Consider the following 24,451-nt stretch of genomic DNA (forward strand, 5'->3'; position numbering starts at 1 on the left):
ACGGGCTTGAGCAACTACTAGATTCTTGGACTTTCCATCTACAGTTGCCCATTGTTGACTTAGTTGGACTACAGACCATTAAGTCATCACAATAAATTCCCTAAATCTAGAGAGACATTCCATAAGTTCCGTGAGTCTAGAGAACACTAATACATTATCTATCGATCAATTGGTCTATCCCTGTATATATAAGATTTATAGATTACGTTATTGTAATTGATCTATACTACCTATATCTAAGATACATATTGATATTTACAGATACATTGATAGATAAATAGATATAAATATAAATACATCTAAGATATTAGAGATAGATATCTATCTAAATCCATTTTAGATAGATATCTGTAGATAGATATAAATAAGTAGATGTGCGTGTATATATGTAGATATAGATAAAGATATAGATATTGATACATTCTACCTAGAAACAGGGGGAATACTTTCATGTTTCGTTTTGGAAAAAAAAATATTACTCTAATGCCCAAAGAAGAAAATTATGCAGTAAAACAATGGAAAATATAAGGCAATATTGCTGAAGAATATAGATGCAGATGTAAAATTATTTTAAAACAACCAACCAGTTCAATCCAAACTAAACACATAATTCTTACCCAATACTATACGCTTAAACAAAATTGACTGTTTCTCTCTCTGTCTCTGTCTCTGTCTCTGTCTCTGTCTCTGTCTCTCTCTCTCTCTCTCTCTCTCTCTCACACACACACACACACACACACACACACACACACCTCTGTTTCTGACAAAAGAAGAAAGGGGAGGTTGAGTAGGGGAGGAAGATGAGGAAGAGGAAGAGAAGATGGAGGAGGTAGAAGAGGAGGTGGAGGAGGAGAAGGATGTGGAAGAGGAGAAGAAGAAGAAAGCATCTCTGTTGATAAGGGCTGGAAGATGCAAAAGTATATGATTAAAATGATACTTATTAGGTGTCAGTAATACTATGCTTTTATCAGAATAATAGTAGTAGTTTATCCTGCTATTGTAAAAATATAAAAAATAAAAATTTTTCCCCCACTAGATCTACACTGCAGTGCCCCAAGCTACCTGCTAGATATGTTAATTCTCAGCCATCAAAGCCTCTCAGCTGCTTTGGGTCTTTCTGAGGGCAGTCATGATAGGTCCCTTTCTGTGAGCACTCCATAGCTTCAATAATAGAGTCAGGCCTTGGGGCCTCCCCTTGAGCTGGATACCACTTTGGGCTGTCACTGGATCTTCTTTTCCTCAGGCTCCTCTCCGTTTCCATCCCTTAGGTTCTTTCAGACAGGAGCAATTATGGCTCAGAATTTTGACTGTGGGATGGAAACTCCATCTGTCATTTGATACCCGGTCTTTTTGCTGGAGGTGCACAAGTTGCCTCTCCCCACTGTAGGATATTGCATCTAGGATCCTCCCACCGCCTTGGAGGCTACAGAGTCTCTCACTTCCCAGTTCTCTGGCATATTCTGGAGGGTCCTCCCAAGGTGGCCTGTTTTCATTCTTTCTGCTGGCCCTCAGGGCTTCAGTCCTTTCCCCCTAGTATCAGATCATGCTCTGCTCTTCCCCTCCTCAATTCCCTTCCCCTCCCAGGTCCCTTCCCCTCTCCCCTTGTGGTTGCTTTCTTCTCCCTCCCAAATGGAACTGAGGTATCCTTACTTGGGCCTTTTAGCTGTGGGTGGCTGTTGGGGCTGGTGTGGGAACATTAAAGAGCACCTTAAGGTCACATCTTAAATGTTAACGTTCTGATGAGTAATAACATGCTTCCAAGTATTGCAACTTTCGACCTTGACTAATATTGCAACTAGATCAACTCTGTCTGTAGCTGGGTCTCACTTGACTGTATTCTATAATATTCCATTCAGAACCTGAGGCTCAGGTACAGTGCTGCACCGTTCTAGAATGAAGTGAAATAATATGGAATGCAGAATATACGGTGAATTAAAATCAGAGATTTTCCTTCAGAGAGTAAGGAATGAAGATGACCTTAACCACCAGCTGTATACATTCAGACTCAATTATAATGGCACTTTAAAATTATTAGAGAGAGAGGTATATTAGAATAACCCATCTGTCTCTTGTCCGTTGGTAGCAGGAGTGAAACATTCTAGGATCAGTGTCACATGATGCTTTTTTTTGCTGTTAATTTTATAGATGAGCTTTGATTATAAACTTCCTTTTTATTTTCACTTAAACAAACAAAAATGTTGTGGAACACTCCAAATTTACCATAATTGACTGTTAGACTCTGCCCTGCTGATATGGCTGCCTTCAGCAATGAGCTTGATCAGTTAACAGTCTACTTGACAGACTATAGTTGGCTAGAAACAGTATGGTAGCCACAGATACAGGCTCCTAAAGCATAGCTCGTGTCAAGAAGATTTTGTCATAGCAGTTACTGGTTTTTAATGTATATCAAAAAATAACCTGGCATATACAAGCATAAGATGATTCTGCAGTCATTTTTGTCTAGACACACATACAAACACAAAAGTGTAGTTCCTCAGGTGTCCCAGCAGTGGTCTGTCACTTATATCTTTATTTTTTAATTCAGTCTTTTATTTGCATGAGCAAGAACTGTGATTGGTTCCAGTTTGGTACCTCATTTGCATAATATATTGTTTAATTTTGATTGTTCCACAGATCCTTATTCTACACTTTTCCTTGCTACTAAACCAAACTCTTTTTCTTATGTTGTTAGGTTTTGCCTAATAAAAACCTACTCTTGAACAGCTTCTTAAATACTTCTCTCCTTCATTATTAGCAAGTTGGGCTGTTGTGGAGGCTTAAGAGGATGCCAAAGGCACCGCAGAGCAAAGACTACGAGTGCAGAAGCACAGCTATGGCCACTCAAGAGTTGCAGATAACGATCAGGGCAAACCAACAAAGACAGGCAACGAAGAATGAGAGGGCTGTTTCAATGCAAAGAAAAGAAATGGTAGAACACGCTCCTCAGAAAAGTGCCAGAGTTTGATGTCCAGAACCCTCAGATCTCATTGTATGAGGCTGGAACCATAAGTCTAAAACCTGGACAGTAGTTTTTTGGGTTTGGAATGCTAATCTGTTGGGTCTGACCTAGATTTGCAGTTGAGCTTCTGAAGTTAACATTTCTATTCACCCCAAGAAAAATGGGTTAATCAGTTGTTAGAACAAATGGCTTCAATTAGAATCTAGTGTTTAATATAAACTATAAATATCCGACCAATCATTTAAAATTATATAGCATGCCAATAAGACATGATGTAAGCAATTGAACAATGTTCACAGTTGTGGGAAACTGTTGTGAGAAGTGTAGTTAATATCCTACTAGACACAATGAAAATACAGTCCACCAGATAGACATTTTTGCAAAGTTAGAACAATTATAAAAGTAATCTTGAAACAATGAAAATATCAATCTCAGAGAGAAAATGTGTGTTCCCATAGGATCAGGAGGAAGCATAGTGCAGATGACTTTTAAAAACAGTTTTGAAATTAAGATTGCACTAATAACAGAAATACTTGGAAATACTTGTATTGAAAAAAAAACACAATGTAACACTCAAATCTTGTGAACACTTTCAAGGGCTCCAACATAGTCTAATCATAGTAACTAAAACAAAGGTAAAAATAAATGCAACAGGGGAGATGTGATGGCCCTTCCTGGTCCTCATCTTGACTACATCTGGAATGAACTACAATCCAGAAATTGAGGGCACATGTGTGGTACAGATCATGTGGCTGGGAGACACAGCCTTCTGACCCAGATTTGACATGGAGATCTTGACACATACTGGATGTGAAAAGCTTATGCCCACGTAAGATGGTACATGCCTTTTATCCCAATCTGAGGCAAGCAGATCTCTGAGTTCAAGGTCAGCCTGGGACAAAGCAAGTTCCAGATCCAGAAGTGGTAGTACTCATCTTTAATCTGAGCCACACCTTATGTTGGAGACCAACATACAGCATTAGAAGAAAGAAAACTCCCTCTTCTTTGCCTGCCTTCACTTGCATTCCAGGACATCTGTTGGAAGCTACCTCTTCAAGATTCCAGCTTATAAAGAAGACCAGGCAAAACAACTAGTGTTGTCAACTAAGCAACTACTAGACTTTTGGACTTCCTGTTCAAAACTGCCCATTTTTCGGTTATTTGGACTACAGACGACAAATCATTACAATAAATTTCCTTAATATATAGAGACATTCTATAAGTTCTGTACTCTAAAGATCTCTAATACAGGACATGATTGAATGTGATATATCACAATGATAGAATGAAGAATGAAAATAGACAATATTCTTAGCTGAATTAGAAAAGGTTAGACTTTTATATATACACAAATAAATAATCTAAATAAATTGAAACGAGGAGTGTATTCCAACATATCCAAGGCATATGTGAAAGCGAATGGTAATATCACTTGCAGAGCTGAGATACTAATAAATTTCACTTTTTGATATTTCCACTCTCCATGCTACAGATTCACAGCCTGAGAAATGAAGCATTAAGACATGAAGTGTTTATAAAAGATTAAGAAAAATAATTATATTTTGAAGATGACACAATTTAATAGAAACAGTATTACAAATAGCAAATTCTAAATGAAATACACACACAAAAGAACCTTAAAACAATTAAGTATATTTAAATAAGTGATATATCAATAAAAGTAATTTCTGTAAGTTCAAAATAAATATACTATACTTTGTATTTTAATGAATGATTAATACAAAAATGTAACCACAAAATCCTGTTGAAAATCCTAAAATTTTGATATAATTAACTGTAAGATTTAGTGATGTGAGTCTTAATGAAAAATATATTTATTTCTGAATTGTGCTATCAGAAATAATAAATATTGATAAAGTATATCTAAAAGTAGTTATCTTTTAAGAGATCAAGTTAACATAATATTTCCTATAATCAATGTTTTTTATATAAAGGAAAACTTCATAGTTGTAGGTGCTCAGGCCCTCGAGGCTTTGGTTATTTGAGGCTGGCTATTTTTAGTGGATGAAGCTTTCCATTTTATTCATATCATGGCCCAGGACACATCCAGGGCAAGTGTAATGCAACATCAAATCACGGCTACCTTCAACAAGCAGCATTTGATAGTCAAGCACTGATGCTTTCTTTATCCCTTTCTAATTTAAATGTTGTAAATTTCTGTTTCTTGGAGCCTTGATTTATATTAACAAAAGAAGACGATTTTTTCTATAAGAAAATCTTCCAAGTTGTAGATAGAATTATCACTCCAAACAATATTTTTTGAATTGCATACAAGCTTCTAAAGGAGTATCTTATAGTAGGTATCAGCAAAGTTAAATTAGCTATTAAATAAATGATAACCAAGGCACAATTTATAGATGTAGAGAAGTTAGGCATAGAAGGGACTTAGGCCTGACACATGGATATCTCTCAAGGTGGAAATAAAGTCAGTTTGATAGGAGGACTGGAGCAATGTGTGGGAAATGAAATCGGGAGATTTAGGTAGGAAGAGTAAAAGGAGATGATCCTGAGTTAGCGAGTATGGGGAAAGAAAACTAGAACGTAAATAAAAATTATCCAATAAAAGAAATAAAAGGAAAAAAGAAGAACTAGAAGTGAAGGACATTTGTGGGGCAGTACGGCAATCTAGTGCAGTGGAAATGTCCTACAATATATTAAGGTGATCATGAGGAAGCCTCCAAACAAGGAGGGACATAAAACTCCTATTGGCCATCTCTTGTCACAAAAGGAAACATCCAGAGCCAGAACTGGGTTTCACACAATTGGATTTTTGTCTGAATCCCATGGAAATCCTGAAACAACAAAGGCTGATACCAAAACAATCAGTTATTCTCCACAACTGACAGAATGGCCTCGTTTCTGTAGACATTACCCACATAAGCTATCAAATACGGAGAGGTTGAGCAGATAGCTGTGTAGAACTTTCACTCCCATATTGTAGTAGCATCGGTGACTGGGTGGGGGGTACTCTTCAGATTATCAAAGGTGAAAAGTGAACATCGTCTCCACCACAAGCCTTTGACCTACTGTCATCCTGCCTCTTTTAGCTTTTTGTTGGACTGCCTTGCCCAACTTTGATACAAGGACTTTTGTTTTATCTTAATGTATATTTGTGTTAAAAATTAAATTCTACTTGTAAAAAATGTTTCAACGCTTTCAACAAAATTTTTGTTAAAATATCTTAATGTAAAAGCATTTTTCCTCAATTTTCACTTTTATTGTCTAAGATAAATAACAATTAATAATAATAGTAAACATAATATATTTTAATACAAAGCCATAATAATTCTGCAGTATTTTGCAAGTTAAAAATAACTAGAATATATATATATATATATATATATATATATATATATATATATATATATTATTAAGGTCAGTGTGCTGCCTTTGAAATCACCCTTTATTATTCCCACAGGGACATTTGATTTATTAACAGCAAACTTAGGTGACTTTTATAATATGTAAATCCTATGTTATACGCTGACATCTATTCTACTTTTGTTCTTGAAATGTAAAAACAAAAACTACAAATATGCACAAACTAGTTATAAGTTGAATATGCTAGCAAGTTTATTGAAATTAATAAGTTATGTATGAATTATATCCAGATCTTAGCGGGCTATACAAGGTACTTGGAGGAAGATCTACAGGAATGTAAGCATCAATTTTATTTTTTTATACTACATAAAATATCTGATGAGAAAAATACCCAGAATATGAGATTTTTAAGCTCTTAAGTACATGGTACAGAAGAGAAATTTAGTAACAAACAAACAAAAGCCCAAGGTTTCTTCATTCTAAAATACTTTTCACTCTTGAGTTTCAGCCAAGAATCTTGATTTTGTAAGCAATCACCTCACCAGCTGTCCTGATCCACCCCTGCCATGCCCTTGCTCTTTCCTGTCTCAGTGGTGCATGTGCTCGCATGTAAATAATAGATAGGGGACATTAAGACATGGGGTAAATTGAACAGGTTTATTTGGCACTGAGCAAACATCTGCTGTATGAAATCAAAATTAATCGCTATCCTGAGTTTTCTTCACTAACTTATTGTCTCCTACTTAGAAAATATGTGTTGCTCTAAGTAACATTAATAAAATATCACACACTCACACACACACACACACACACACACACACACACACTCATTCACTCTCTTACTCACTCACTCATTCATTCATTAGAACTTGAGCCTTCAGCTCTCAGGGTCAGAATTCTGTGACACAGAGCTCCAAAGCAATTGCATTTCTCATCATTTTTTGATCTCTCTGAGTAAGATAGGGCTAAATAAAAATAGCATCAGAAAAGTGCCTTCATCTTCCCTGAAGTCTTTGCAGCATCTTCAGGGATCCTCCAGGAACCACTGCTATAAATTCTGAACTGAAGGAGGTCCGTCCTCAGCAATGTTTTAATGATCCTTCATTATTTTGTGCTTATTCTTCAATACCAGGACAGTTCAGGATTATGTCATTGACAACTTATACCACAACTTTCTTTAAAATAAATCATGAGGACCAATTCTGGCTGTTTTAAATAAAATAAACTTGAAAGCATTATGAAAGTGTTGGACATTTCTATACAGAGGTATCATAGCATTTTAAAATATAATAAAGTATGGATCTGAAAGAATAGTTACCGTTTTCAACCTCATTATTAGAGTGTCTTCTTATATCCATCTTATGAAGACTGTACAAACATTTGATCGATGTAAATGATAAAAGTTGGGGTGACATAATCTAGGGTTTGGCTGATGCTTCATACCCACACACAGATATATGCTGTGGAAGTCATATCTAATATTTACATCATAGTATTTGAGAGAAGGAAGTATAGTAGATAATTTATCTTCTACACAATTAATAACAAAATGCTAAAAAATAAATTACGCAGTCTATAACAAGCCTCATCTAAGACGAAGTACTCTTTGAATGTCGTAACTGCTGGCAAGAGTATTTTCTCAATTTCTTTTTTTCTCAAAGGTGACTCTTTAGAAAGAAGATAGACAAGCTGAGAGAAAAGAAGTCTACCACAAACAAAGTGAAATACCAAGTACATAATAGAAAACTCAGTGTGACTATGCCCATTATGGAATTCCTGCATACAGTGTTTACACCGCAGCAATATTTATAAGTCTTCATGTGATTCTAACGTGCTCCCTACAAGATTCCTTCTGTTCCATTTCTGCTTAACTGCTTACCAGCTAATTACATAATTTGCCTCCCTGCTTAGTAAATTAAAATCCCAATTCTCCTTCTTATAGTGCATTCACTCCAGATGAGTCAACATCTGTACAGAAAGGAGAGCAGCCATTCAACGTGGATACTGCTGTTTCCCAGAGTGAAGTAGTGAAAATGTCAGCAGGACTCAACTCAGAGGTGAGTTCTTCCCAGCAAAGGTTTAAACAGGCCAAAATTTAACCAAATGCATCAAAAGTAAAACATACTCTGCAAAAATTAGTAACCACGTATTTTGAGGATGTTTTAGCCATGGCCTTAATCTTCCTGTGTTTTTTCTTTTCTCTCCAGTAAAGTGACATCACTTTATCTAACATTTTGAACATTACAAGACTTTTCTCATTTTGATCCTTTTTGCTTAATAACATTCAATGAAGCAGTAATTTGATGTTACTGAAATTACTTTACACGCCAGCAGCCTGTTGAGTCCAATCGCCATATGATGTCATTTCTACAACATATTTACCGTTAATACTTTGCACTGCATTCTCATTCCTGGGGAAACTGTACTCATGCAGAAGAAAGGTTATTTTAAACTATGAGTTGGAGACCAAAACTATTGGTGGGAAAAAATATCCAAAATATACAAAGAACTGAAGAAGTTAGACAGCAGGGAGGCAAATAACCCTATTAAAAAATGGGGTTCAGAGCTAAACAGAGAATTCACAGCTGAGGAATGCCGAATGGCTGAGAAACACCTAAAGAAATGTTCAACATCGTTAGTCATAAGGGAAATGCAAATCAAAACAACCCTGAGATTTCACCTCACACCAGTGAGAATGGCTAAGATCAAAAACTCAGGTGACAGCAAATGCTGGCGAGGATGTGGAGAAAGGGGAACACTCCTCCATTGTTGGTGGGGTTGCAGACTGCTGCAACCATTCTGGAAATCAGTCTGGAGGTTCCTCAGAAAATTGGACATTGAACTGCCTGAGGATCCAGCTATACCTCTCCTGGGCATATACCCAAAAGATGCCCCAACATATAAAAAAGACACCTGCTCCACTATGTTCATCGCAGCCTTATTTATAATAGCCAGAAGCTGGAAAGAACCCAGATGCCCTTCAACAGAGGAATGGATACAGAAAATGTGGTACATCTACACAATGGAATATTACTCAGCTATCAAAAACAATGACTTTGTGAAATTCGTAGGCAAATGGTTGGAACTGGAAACTATCATCCTGAGTGAGCTAACCCAATCACAGAAAGACATACATGGTATGTACTCATTGATAAGTGGCTATTAGCCCAAATGCTTGAATTACCCTAGATGCCTAGAACAAATGAAACTCAAGACGGATGATCAAAATGTGAATGCAGATCGCTCATGAGAGACACAGCCAGAATACAGCAAATACAGAGGCGTATGCCAGCAGGAAACCACTGAACTGAGAACAGGACCCCTGTTGAAGGAATCAGAGAAAGAACTGGAAGAGCTTGAAGGAGCTCGAGACCCCATATGTACAGCAATGCCAACCAACCAGAGCTTCCAGGGACTAAGCCACTACCCAAAGACTATACATGGACTGACCCTGGACTCTGACCTCGTAGGTTGCAATGAATATCCTAGTAAGAGCACCAGTGGAAGGGAAGCCCTGGGTCCTGCTAAAGACTGAACCCCTAGTGAACTAGACTGTTGGGAGAGGGCAGCAATGGGGGAGGGTGGGAGGAACAACTATAAGGAAGGGAGGGGGAGGGGGATGTTTGCCGGAAACCAGGAAAGGGAATAACATTAAAATGTATATAAGAAATACTCAAGTTAATAAAAAAAAAAAAAAAAAAAGAAAAAAAAAAAAAAACAAAAAAATGAAAAAGGAAAAAAAAAAAAAAAATTTAAAAAAAAAAATGTTATATTTAAAACTCAAAAAGCAAATTAAAAAAAGAATTAAAAAATGAAAAAAAAAAAAAAAGAAAAAAAGAAAACTAGAAAGCAGTGTCTCGAATACTGGAAACACATTGTAAGTGATGAAGACTCTAAGAGTAAGCCTGAATATTTAATCAGTCTATAATTTATTCTATTTTGTTTTTGATGTGAACACCTACTCCAGAATATAAGAATACACACACACACACACACACACACACACACACACACACACGCGCGCGCGCGCGCGCGCGCGCGAGAGAGAGAGAGAGAGAGAGAGAGAGAGAGAGAGAGAGAGACTTTGATGAACTCTTCTAGTGCCAGGGATTTAGAACTATGACATACTAACACCAAATCACTCTACCTCTCAACTCATTTTCTTCTCCAGTTTCTTTAAAATCAGTGTTATCTTTTTTCATCACCTCGTATATGTTCTGTGAATGATTAGGGATAGTCTCCAGCTGATTTATACACCTTGCAAGGTTCTCTTCTGCCCTTTGTTTTTTTCTTCCCTCTCCTCTGTTAGCTCCCTCCTCTTCCTTCCACTCTTCTACTTCCTTCATTTCTTTTTTTTCCTTTCTATTCTAGACAGGATTTCCAGTCCCGACTAATGTCAAACTTCCTACTTGTGCAAAAATTTCTTGAATTTCTTTTCTCCTGACAAGTGACTGGTGTGCTGTAGGAGCTCGGGGCCTTTCACATGTGAGGCATGACCTCCATCAGTTAGGATGCATTCCTGGGCTTCTTGCTCCTCCTCCTTTTCTTCCACAACCACCACAACTTCGTCCTCCCCCATCTCATTAGAAAACCTCCCCTATGTGTGCTTTATCTGTCTTCACCTTTTCAGTAAATTACCAAGTAGGGAAAAGAGCATCGTTCTCTATATGAGACCAAACTGTGTATCAAAGATATGTGGGAATAGGTTATCATTTTTCTGACTAAAATGGCTTTTTCCTCTTAAATGTGAGTGGATGGAATAGCACTAATGCCAATTAATATTATTTAGCAAATCTGTAAAAGTGAACAGTGATAAAATCAGTGGTAAAGGGTTGGGGATTTAGCTCAGTGGTAGAGCGCTTGCCAAACAAACGCAAGGCCCTGGGTTCGGCCCCCAGCCCCAAAAAAAAAAAAAAAAAAATCAGTGGTAAAGATAACACCTCCGGAAGAGCTCATTAAACTTTATTTGAAATGGAAAATCAAAACATGAAAAAAGTTACTTTTAGATTTATGAACAAACAAGCTATTTTTATTTCAATATGATGTTAAAAACTAATACATTTTAAAGATTTATGGTGAAATTAATAGTTATGAGATCCCTGTATAATTTTAAATTATCATATAGGAGGGTTAGGCCACTATCTTATGATTGTTTGCATAATATCAAATGTAGTCATCAAAATATAAATATTGTTAAAATAAAATTTCTCCATTATACTAAATGTTGCATTTGAAATCATGGAGATCTACAAGGTTACTCTGCTTCTGTGAATCACAATGATCTGGATAAAGGTTTAACTTTCAAAAAATGTATTATGAAGAAAGTAGTGGATTGTTTGAAGTTATAGTTCCATGGCTGATATGTATGTATCATTTATGATATCTTAATTCATTTCCAAAATTTATAAAAATTAATAGGTATCTCATCTATGAGAGAAAATATAAAAACAAAAAATCACTGGTAGAAGCTCTGGTTGGCTGGCATTGTTATTCATATGGGGTCTCAAGACCCTTCAAGTTCTTTCAGTCCTTTCTCTGATTCCTTCAACCTGGGTCCCATTGTCAGTTCAGTGGTTTGCTGCTGGCATTCGCCTCTGTATTTGCTGTATTCTGGCTGTGTCTCTCAGGAGAGATCTACATCCGGTTCCTGTCGGCCTGTACTTCTTTGCTTCATCCATCTTATCTAGTTTGGTGGCTGTATATGTATAGGCCATGGGTGGGGCAGGCTCTGAAGGGGTGTTCCTTCTGCCTCTGTTCTAAACTTTGCTTCCCTATCCCCTCCCAAGGGTATTCTTGTTCCCCTTTTAAAGAAGGAGTGTAGCATTCGCATTTTGGTCATCCTTCTTGAGTTTCATATGTTCTGTGCATCTAGGGTAATTCGAGAATTTGGGCTAATATCCACTTATCAATGAGTGCATACCATGTGTGTTTTTTTGTGATTGGGTTACTGCACTCAGCATATTTTCCAGTTCCATCCCTTTGTCTATGAATTTCATAAAGTCATTGTTTTTGATAGCTGAGTAATATTCCATTGTGTATATGTACCACATTTTCTGTATCCATTCCTCTGTTGAAGAGTATCTGGGTTCTTTCCAGCTTCTGGCTATTATAAATAAGGCTGCTATGAACATAGTGGAGCACGTGTCTTTGTTATACGTTGGGGCATCTTTTGGGTATATGCCCAAGAGAGGAATAGCTGGGTCCTCAGGACCAATTTATGTATTTATATTTCAAATGTTATCCCCTTTCCCACCTCTCTCATATTGTCTGCCCCCTCCCCTGCTTCTCTGAGGATGTTCCCACTCCCATCTACCTACTCCCACATCAACACCCTGGATTTCCCCTAAATTGCTGAAACAAGCCTTCACAGGACCAAGAGCTTTTTCCTTCCATTGATGCTGGACAATGTCATCCTCTGCTACATATGCAGCTGGAGCCAAAGGTCCATCCAATATACACATTGGTTGATGCTTTACTCCCTGGGAGCTCTGGTGGGTCTGATTGGTTGATATTGTTGTTCTTCCTATGGGGTTGCAAATAACTTCAGTTCCTTCAGTTCTTTCTCTGACTCCTCCACTGAGATCCCCGTACTCAGTTCAATGGTTAGCTATAGGCATCCTCACCTATATCAGATGCTCTGGCAGAGTATCTCAAGAGACAACTATATCAGGTTGTTATCAATAACCACTTCTTGGCACAGCAATAGTGACTGGGTTTGGTGACTACATATGGGATGGATTCCCAGGTGTGACAGACTCTGGATAACTTTTCCTTTAGTCTCTGCTCCACTCTTTGTCCCTGTATTTTCTCCCAAGACTATTTAGTTCTCCCTTCTAAGAAGGACTGAAGCATCAACATTTTAGTTTTCCTTCTTCTTGAGCTTCATATGATTTATAACTTGTATCTTGAGTGTACAAGCTTTTGAGTTAATATCCACTTATCAGTGAGTGCATACCATGTGTGTTCTTTGTGAAGGGATTACCTCACTCAGGGTGATATTTTCTGGTTCTATCCATTTGCCTAAGAATTTCATGTAGTCATTATTTTTAATACCTGAGTAGTAATCCATTGTGAAATTGTACCATATTTTCTGTATTCATTTTCTGTTGAAGGATAGCTGGATTCTTCCCAGCTTCTGGCTATTAAAAATAAGGCTACTATTAACACAGTAGGGCATGTGTTCTTGTAATATGTTGGAGCATCTTTTGGGTGTATGCCCAGGCATGGTATAGCTGTATCCTCAGGTGGTATTATGTATAATTTTCTGAGGAACTGCCAAACTGATTTCCAGATTGGTTTTACCAGCTTGAAATCCCTCAACAATGGAGGAGTGTTCCTATTTCTCCACATACTCACCAGCATCTACTGTTACCTGAGCTTTTGATCTTCGCAATTCTGACTGGTGTGAGGTGGAAATTTAGGGTTGTTTTGATTTGCGTTTCCCTGGTGACTAAGAATGTTTAATGATTTTTAGGTGCTGCTCAGCCATTTGATATTCCTTAGGTGAAAATTTTGTTTTGCTTTGCACCCCATTTTTAATAGGATTATTTGATTCTCTGGAGTCTAACTTCTTGAGTTCTTTTTATATATTAGATATTAGTCCTCTACTGGATGCAGGATCTTTTCCCAATTTGTTGGTTGCCATTTTGTCCTATTGAAAGTGTCCTTTGCCTTACAGAAGCTTTACAATTTTATGAGGTCCCAGTTTTCAACTCTTGATGTTAGAGCAAAACATATTGGTGTTCTATTGAGGAAAATTTCCCCTATGTCTATGTGTTTGAGGTTCTTCCCCACTTTCTCTTCTATTAGTTTCAGTGTATCTGGTTTTATGTGGAGAATTTTACACTTGGATTTGACATTTGTACAAGGAGACAAGAATGGGTAAATATGCATTATTCTATATACTGACCTCCAGTTGAAACAGTACCATTGTTTGAATGTGCTTCTTTTTTTCCATTACATTGTTTTAGCTCCTTTGTCAAAGATCAAGTGACCATAGGTGTGTGAGTTCATTTCTGGGTCTTCAATTATATATATCATTGATATATCTGCCTGTCTCTTCACAAATTCCATGCAGTTTTTTATCACAATTGTTCTGTAATACATCTTGAGGCCACTAATGGTGATTCCCACAGGTGTTCTTTTGTTGAGAATAGTTTTTGCTATCCTGAGTTTTTTGTTATTCCAAACGAATTTGCAACTTACTCTGTCAAATTCTATGAAGAATTGAGTTGGAAATTTGTTATGGGTTGCATTGAATTTGTAGATTGCTTTCAGGAGAATGGCCAACTTTACTATATTAATACTGCCAATCCATTAGCATGGGTGATCTTTCCATTTTCTAAGATCTTAGATGTCTTTCTTTGGAGACTTGAAGTTCTTGTCATACAGAAATTTTACTTGCTTGCGTAGAGTCACATCAAGTTATTTTACATTATTTGTGGCTATTGTAAAGGGTGTTGTTTCCCTAACTTCTTTCTCAGCCTGTTTATTCTTTTATTAGAGGAAGTTTACTGATTTGTTTGACTGAATTTTCTATATATCCACCTTGCTGAATTTTTTATCAAGCTTAGTAGTTCTCTGGTAGAAATTTTGGGTTCTCTTAAGTATACAATCATATCATCTGCAAATAGTGATATTTTGACTTCTTCCTTCCCAATTTGTATCCCTTTTACTACGTTTTGCTATCTAATTCCTCTGACTAGGACTTCTAGTATTACATTAAATCGGTAGGGAGAGACTGGTCAGCCTTGTAGTCTATAATTTTTAGTTGGGTTGCTTCAAGGATTTCTTCATTTTGCTTGATGTTGGCTACTGGCTTATTATATATAGCTTTTACTATGTTTAGATATGGGCACTGAATTCCTGAAATTTCTGAGAATTCTATCAAGAAAGAGTGTTGGATTTTATCAAATGCTTTCTCAGCATCTAATGAGATGATCATTTAGTTTATTTTTATTGTTTTTAGTTTCTTTCTATACTAGGTCACTTTGATTGATTTCCATATATTGAATCATCTTTCCATCCCTGGGATGAAACCTGCCTGATCATTGTAAATGATTGTTTTGATGTGTTCTTGAATTAAGTTTGGTAGAATTTTACTGAGAATTTTTGCATCAATATTCATGAGGGAAATTGGTCTGAAGTTCTGTTTCTTTGTAGGGTCTTTTTTCTGGTTAAGGTATGAGCAAAACTGTGGTTTCAAAGAATGAATTGGTTAGTGCTCCTACTGCTTGTATTTTGTGGAATAGTTTGAAGAGTATTGAAGATCTTTGAAGCTCTGATAGAATTCTGCACTAAACCCATCTGGTCCTGGGCTCTTTTTGGTTGGGAGACTTTTAATAACTGCTTCTATTTCTTTAGGAGTTATGGGTTTATTTAGGTGGTTTATCTGATCCAGATATAACTATGATACCTGGTATTTGTCTAGAAGAATGTCCATTTTCCTCCAGATTTTCCAGTTTTCTTAAATATAGGCTTTAGTAGTAGGATCTGATGATTTTTGAATTTCCTCAGATTCTGTTGTTGTGTCCTCCTTTTCCTTTCTTACTTTTTTTTTTTTTTTTTAATTTGGATACTCTCTCTGTGTCCTCTGGTTAGTCCAGCTAAGGGTTCATCTATCTTGCTGATTTTCTCAAAGAACCAGATCCTGGTTTTGGTTCTTTCTATAGTTCTTTTTCTTTCTACTTGGTTGATTTCAGCCCTGTGTTTGAATATTTCCTGCCATCTACTCCTCTTTGGTGTATTTGCTTCTTTTTGTTGTAGAGCTTTTAGGTGTGCTGTCAAGATGCTAGGGTGTGCTTTCTCCAGTTTCTTTGAGGAGGCACTCAGAGCTATGAGTTTTCCTTTTAGCACTGCTCTCATTTGTCTCATAAGTTTGGGTATGTTGTGCCTTCATTATCATTAAATTCTAAAGCGTCTTTAATTTCTTTATTTCTCCCTTGAACAATTTGTCATTGAATAGAGTGTGTGGTTCAGGTTGCATGTGTATGTGGGCTTTCTGTTGTTTTTATTGTTATTGAGGACTAGCCTTAGTCCATGGTGGTCTGATAGGATACATGATAGGAGATTATTTCTATCTTCCTTTATCTTTTTTAGGCCAGTTTTTTTTTTTTTTTTGACCAATTATGTGGTCAATTTTGGAGAAAGACTATGAGGTGCTTAGAAGGTATATTCTTTTGTTTTATGATGAAATGTTCTATAGATACCTCTTAAATCCATTTAGTTCATAACTTCTGTAAATTTCACTGTGTGTCTGTTTAGTTCTGGTTTCCATGGTCTGTCCATTGATGAGAGTGGGGTGTTGAAGTCTTCCACTATTATTGGTGAGGTGGATGTATGCTTTGAGCTTCAGTAAAGTTTCTTTTATGAATGTGGGTATCCTTGTGTTTGGAGCATAAAAGTTCAGAATTGAGAGACCATCTTGGTAGATTTATTCTTTGATGAAAAATCTTTTTTGATAACTTTTGGCTGAAAGTTGGTTTCATGTTAGAATGGCTACCCAGTTTCTTTCTTGGGATAATTTGCTTAGAAAATTATTTTGCAGCCTTCTACTCTTAGGCAGTGTCTGTCTTTGTCACCGAAATGAGTTTCTGATATGCAACAAAGTGTTAGGTCCTGTTTATGTATCCAGTCTACTTGTCTATGTCTTTTTACTGGGGAATTGAGTCCATTGTTGTTAAGAGATATCAAGGAATAGTGATTTTTTTTCCTGTTATTTTTGTTGTTACTGGTGGAATTATGTTTGTGTGACTCTTCCTTTATGGGTTTGTTGCAAAAAGATTACTTTCTTATTTTTTATATAGTGTAGTTTCCCTCTTTGTGTTGGAGTTTTCCCTCTGTTATCTTTTATAGGGCTGGATTTGTGGAAAGATATTGTGTCAATTTGGTTTTCTTGTGGAATATCTTGGTTTCTCCATCTATGAAAATTGAGTTTTGCTATCATAGTCTCTGTTGAGAAATCTGGTATAATTCTCATAGGTCTGTCTTTATATGTTACTAGACCATTTTCCTTTAGTGCTTTTAATATTCTATCTGTTTTATGCATTTGGTGTTTTGATCATTATGTGATGGGAGGAATTTCTTTTCCGGTCCAATCTATTTAGAGTTCTGTTGGCTTCTTGTATGTTCATGGGAATCTCTTTGTTTCTTTCCATTTATTTATTTATTTATTTATTTATTTATTTGTTATTCAATTTTTTTAAAATTTGGTATTTATTATTTACAATTCAAATGTTTTTCCCTTTCCTGGTTTCATGTCCATCAGCCCCCAACCCCTTCCCCTCCCTTTCTATACGGGAGTTCCCTTCCCCATCCACCTCCCCTTACTGACCCCCGCACCCCTCCCCAATGCTTCCAGGGCATCTCTTTCTTTAGGTTAGCGAAGTCTTCTATAATTTTGTTGATGGTATTTACTGGCTTTTAAGTTGGGAATCTTCACTCTCTTTTATACCTATTATCTTTAGGTCTGGTTTTTGTCATTGTGTCCTGGATTTCCTAGATGTTTTGGGTTAGGAGCTTTTTGCTCTTTGCGTTTCTTTGACTATTGGGTCAATATTTTCTATGGTATCTTCTGACCTGAGATTTTTCTCTTCAATCTCTTGTTTTCTGTTAGTGATGCTTGCATCGATTACTCCTGATCTTTTTCCTAGGTTTTCTATCTCCAGGCTTGTCTCCCTTTGTGATTTCTTTACTGTTTCTATTTCCATTTTTAGATCCTGGATGGTTTTGTTCAATTCCTTCACCCGTTTGTTTGTGTTTTCCTATAATTCTTGAAGGGATTTTTGTGTTGTCTCTTTAAGGGCTTCTACTTGTTTATCTTCGTACTCCTGTGTTCCTTTAAGGGAGTTATTTATGTCCTCTTTAATGTCTTCTATCATCATCATAAAATGTGATTTTCTGGTGTGTTGGGACATCACATATTTGCTGTGGTTGGAGAACTGGTTTCTGATGATGCCAATTAATCTTGGTTTCCATTGCTTAGGTTCTTGTGCTTGCCTCTTAACAAATGGTTATCTCTGATGATAGTTGATCCTGCTATCTCGGATTGGAACTTTTCTTACCTCTGTTCCTATGAGCATATGAGTGAGAGTATTTCTGTGAGAACAGCTCTCTCTTGGCAGGTTTTGGGTCTGGAGGGATGTGAGACAGCCTTAGCTTTGTTGCAGCAAAATACTGGAAGTGTTTTGTCCCAGGCTCTTGGAGGTTCACTTGCCCTGTGTTTTTCTGGAGGATCTCTCTTCCAATAGTTAGTGGAGAGAAATCCGGGTCCTACCTGTGAACTTAGGAGTGGGGGAGCTCCTGGCAGAATAGCTCTCTGTGGGCAGGTTTGGATTCTGAGATCTGTGGGACAGCCCCAGCTCTGAGAGCAGATGGAGACTGGGAAGGTTCTGTTCCAGGGTGCCCTGTGACTCCAGTGCCCCATGTGCTCATGGTGAGTCTCTTTTGATAGTCAGTGTAGAGACAGTGGGGTCTTACTTGTGGGCTAAGAATGAGAGTGCTCCTGGCAGACCAGGTTTTGGGTCTGAAAAATACTTTATGCTTCTAATTTCAGAAATTACATTTCTAGTCCTTTTAGAGTTTGTCAATCTTTTAATTTAGGTCAGAATATAATTCTACAGGACAGCATCAAGGTAAAATACCTTCATGTAGGTAAAGATACCATTCCAACAAGATCATTTTTTTGATGTAACACGACAATATGTGCTTTTTTTGTACTGTGGTCAACCCATTTTGCTCCTCATTCAGAGATATACACATATTATACAATGTATCATCAGTTTCAAGTATTTTTATAATTTCATTCAAAAGTAAAAGTGGAATCATGAGGGAAATAAAGACATCAGAAGTAGTTACTGGTTGTCCAACATTAGAAAAATCCGTTCAACTTAATCAGAAAATATTTAGTTATTAGGACTTAAAATGTTTCAAGCTGACCAATATGTTAACTTTGTTTATGTAAAAAGACTTTCTCTATGTACCAGTAAAATCAATTTTAACTTTATTTGGAGGTCATCCTGAACTAAGTTCTTCAGGTGTGTTTTGTAGCTCAACAAAACATGGTTTATTAGAAATGCAACCATAAATAAATATTATGGGGTTGGGGATTTGGCTCAGTGGTAGAAGCGCTTGCCTAGAAGGCGCAAGGTCCTGAGTTAGGTCCCCAGCCCGGAAAAAAAAAAAAAAAAGAAAAAAAAATAAATATTATGACAAATGATACAGAATAAAATTATTTCAAAGATTTTTTCCCTCTCTTGCTCTTTGTTCTTCTCTGCTCTTGGCCCCTTCCCCATCTCTCCCCTTCCCTCCACATGCCCTTGGTCAGCCTCCTTTCCTCCCCACTCTTCTTCTTTCATTAAATCTCTCTGCGTGGGGAAAAAAAGATTTTTTTCCCCACAAGAAACAGATTTATCAATAAAAACATAAAGCATGAGTAAAATTTTGAGTTACATTAAGATTAAAGAATAAGAGTTTCAGGAATGAAGGGCAAGTCATTTTTATTCCTTCAGAAGAGACAATCTTTCAGAAGGAATTTCTTTCACAAGACTAGGCAGAGAAATATTTTATAGTTTTGTAAACACATCCTTCCACAGTTTACTTCCTCCTGTACAAACTGAGTGAGCTTCACTGCTCTGTTCCCTCTTAGAATTACCCAATATAATAAGGATAAAATGACCTGTACTTTTGAAGCTTTTAATAGTTCCTTGACCCTGAACTCTTTCCAATCCTTTTAAGCTTCATTCTTCAAGTTCATAACTAGGCTTTGTGGATTTGTTTCGAAGAGGCAGTAAGTTGCTGTGCTCTGGATCCTATTATTTTAGCCATTCATTTCATTAATAGAAAACATGTATTTATGAATGTTCAGTAAATCTATACTGTAGAAATCTACAACCATCATTAGTTATTGAGAAAGTGTGATATAACTGTCACTTGAGACCTAATTAATATATAAAATATTTCAGGAAGCGTGAGTGATGAATTGTAATGAAAAATACTATAAAAAGTCCCTATAGAAATCTGGAAATATCTCTACTATATAAATGAGTAGATATCTGAAATAACAAAAATGATTGAACCAGTTACATAACTCTTCAGTTTTCTATCTATCACACTATATAAATACAGAAAAAGAAGTGATTCTTTGAAATTGGTCCACATAATATAGAAAAACCCACCAATCTATTAAAATATTGTGTCTTTACATGGATTCGGTACAACAGAAATAAACTGCATTCTTATATTCATTTTTGGTTTTGTCGTCTAAAACAACTCTGCTATATTATATTGGGCATTTATTCAGGCAACTTTTATGTTATCTTTACCCTTACGGTTGATTTTAACTAGTTTCCTTGTAAGATCCTAAATAACTTCAATATACCATTTCTTGCTATATATAATGAAAATTAATTGAATTTTATCATGATATCTGCCATACAGAATTCTAATTTAATACAGTAATGTTTATGACTACAATAAAGATTTTGAAATTTTATATTATGACATAACAAAAATGCATATATTTTGTCAACATAAAACCTTTTAAAACTATTTTAATTATTTACAAAATACACTTGAAAGCTTAAATACACTGATTTAGGACTCAGTAAATAAGGACTCAGTAGTAAATTGATTTGTCTAGTATCTTTAGAAAATTTTGACACATGACAATTATGATACTGTAACTTTTTAAAAATTTTGCTAAATTTGAAAATCTTAATAAATTATGTACACAAGAGATGACAATACATATGTAAATAGAATAATTGGTTCAAAATCATGAAATATGATAGTGGTTTAAACAAATCAAATAGTTTATATAACATTACTATCCTGAGAGTTTCTTAACCTGTATGTAGGCTCTGTACTTTCAGAGCAGATGTATGGTATATCATACAATACAATAATCTGAGTCCTGGGAACTAAATATAATAAATATAGTGTGTTGGCTACTTCCTATCTGCTACAGCTTAAACACCAACTCTCAAAACCTTCAACAAGGTGCTTTGTTTTTCTCCTCCACAACTGAGTATTATAAAGAATACACTGCGCACTCTGTTGGCATACCAAAGCACTTTACACAGTTTTGTTTTAGAAAGATACTGACCACAAATGTCAGTCAAATGGAAGACACTGATATTGTAACATAATATAATGGAATAAATATCTCAAAAAGAATTCAAACAAAGATTAAAGTGTTATTAGACAAGTTGAAAATGGTATCTTTTGCCTTTTAAAACGATTTTACTGTTTCATACATGATTACAATATTTAAATTATTTTTACACTTCAGTCCCTTTATTCTGACTTCTCTTCTGTTGCTCTGCTGTTTCTCAAATCCATAGAATCTTCTTGAATTATTATTTACATATACACAGACATGCATTCACATAGAGACATTCACAGATAGACAGACAGACACACACACACACACACACACATATACACACACACTACTGTGTCCATTCAGTGCTGCCTCTATATATACAAGCAGTTTTGCCACCTAAATAGTAGGTATTATTGAGTTAAGAATAGAATATTTCAAACTGGCATACATCCTACATGTCATTGTATGAGAATTCTATTTAATTTCAAGATACACTGGTGTTAGTAAACAGAATTATAATTTGAAATTGTAATTCTTATAAGAAATGTAGGGATAGCATTCATATCATAGTCACTTTATAGGTCTCTAAGGCAAAACTAACATAAAATACTACAGTAGAAAAATACTATAGACAAGGACTATGGTCTAAAATTTAAGATGACACTTTTAAAAATGTAAGACATTCTCATACTCAGAAATTATTAGTTATCAATTGAAATGATTTGCCCCTGCTATGATGCAAATGAACAAAATAGAACATTCAAATAAATCATTATCAGAAGTGTCAGTACTATAATACATTCAGAGACATTTTGCACTAGTAACAATTTGATAGACATGTAATCTACCATGCAAATAAATAAAGTGAAGAATAAAATAAAATGAAATCAAAATTTATTTTGAAGTCAAGTAGAAGACAGTTGTTAGTAGCTGTCAAACTGTGAGATTGCAAACAAGTTTTTACTCTGATTAATCGTCCTTCATGTTGCTAACATGTTGCCAATAGATTAGCATGCATGAAAGAAAACTGCGGATGAATTGAGTGAACCTAATATTTGTTGGGAATGTTTTTTCTTTCAAATCCAATAATAATGCATTTCTCTCTGGGCTTCATTTTACTTGATTGATAGTTTTTTGTTTTTTTTAAAAAATGGATGCCTATTATTCCAGAAGATGTAGAATATATGCCAATAGGCATTTTATTGGTGTGTTCACCATGTAGAACTATACACACATGGTCATTTTTACAAATACTCACTTAACATAATAAGTATTTTATAAGCTTCCTTATCTTAATCTTTGTCTATGGCAATAAAGCAATAGCACGGGCTATGGGCATTGGAAAGGAAAGAAGTTTTTTGTTCTGTACGGTTGAAGGTCGGGCATCAAACACAAAGGTTCTACATTTGAATCACTCTCTATTTACCATGAAGGGGGGTTGAAAGACAGCAGACAGGGACTCAAGACAAAGAGAGAAGGGGAAAGAAGGAGTGGCATCTGCATGCATAAGTACAAAGAAGATCGAACCTTAATTCACAACTGACTTATGATAATGATATACAAAACACAATGTAAGTCATAAGTCTTGAGTTGATCTAGGTACTTCTTATCAGGCCTCACTTTCCAAAACCCTTCCCCCAGGTGGCAACTCATGAACATTTAAAGCCATAATCCGCTCTATCAGCCATCTAAACGTACATTTCTTAATCTGATATTTATTCATGTAATCATACTTTTCAAAATCATTGCCAACTGTTTTAATAATATAAGTTTACTACCATCATAACTCATACCATAATATATAAAACACAGCAACTAAATACCTTAAAAGCTGAAAGTGAGACATTAAAGAATTTAGTTGACTTAATCAAAATCCTATGACAAAGCAGGCCATGAACACTAGTAAAAAGTTAGAGTTCTTTTGACAGACAATATTGCGGCATTAAATTGTTCCTTTTTTATTTATTACCCTAAATTATTTTTTACTCAGCTTTGGACATTGAAGTTTGTTTGTTCCAGTTTAGAGAAGTTGCTGGAGGGAATCATGATGGTCAAAGTACTGAAAATAATAGGCTATTGAATACTCATCCATAAAGAATACATATACATAACTACCCTCAAGGAAACTACAAAGGTTTTTAGTGCAGGCTCAATGGGAGGGTTGTTACAAAAGGCTACCTTCCAGGATAACCTGGCTGTTTAACTCACCAAGACTATGGTTACTTACATGATAACGAAACGATTTTGAAACTGTCAATTAATTTCAATTGTAATTCATGTAAAATCTTGAGGATGTAAGAAAGGATATAACATTGCAATCAGTTAAACAAAGTCTGCTATATCTCTTTTTGATCTAATCTAAAGATTAATCAAATATCATACTTTGCCTACTAGGCCGCACATATCTCATGTTAGCAGTAAATGCACAAATACTGCTCTTTGCATCAGTACTGTTTTCTAAGAGCTTCTGTAGCTTCTTAAGTTTACACTCAGACTATAAAATGTATATTGAAGATATATTCTAAGAGCAAAATATTTTGGTGGACATAGGATTACTGATAGTAATGGGTTTTCTATATGTTTCCACATGTACAGAATATGCCTAGCCTGAAATGGAAGGCACATACAATAGCAAGACACTAAACAAAAGAATAGGAAATGCTGAATCATTAAGACGAGAGGACACAGAGAGTGTGTCCAAATTAACAAAATCAGAAATGAAAAGGGAGACATAACTACAGATTCAGAGGAAATTCAAAAAATCATCAGACCTTACTATAAAAGCCTATATTCAACAAAACTTGAAAATCTTCGGAAATGGACAATTTCCTAGACAGATACCAGGTACCAAGTTAAATCAGGAACAGATAAACCAGTTAAACAACCCCCATAACTCCTAAGAAATAGAAGAAGTCATTAAGCGTCTCCCAAACAAAAGAGCCCAGGTCAGCCGGGTTTAGTGCAGAATTCTATCAGACCTTCATAGAAGACCTCATACCAATATTATCAAACTATTCCACAAAAATTGAAACAGATGGATCACTACC

This window comes from Rattus rattus, chromosome 4 (genome assembly GCF_011064425.1).
Source record: "Rattus rattus isolate New Zealand chromosome 4, Rrattus_CSIRO_v1, whole genome shotgun sequence".
In the NCBI taxonomy this organism is placed as follows: Eukaryota; Metazoa; Chordata; class Mammalia; order Rodentia; family Muridae; genus Rattus; species Rattus rattus.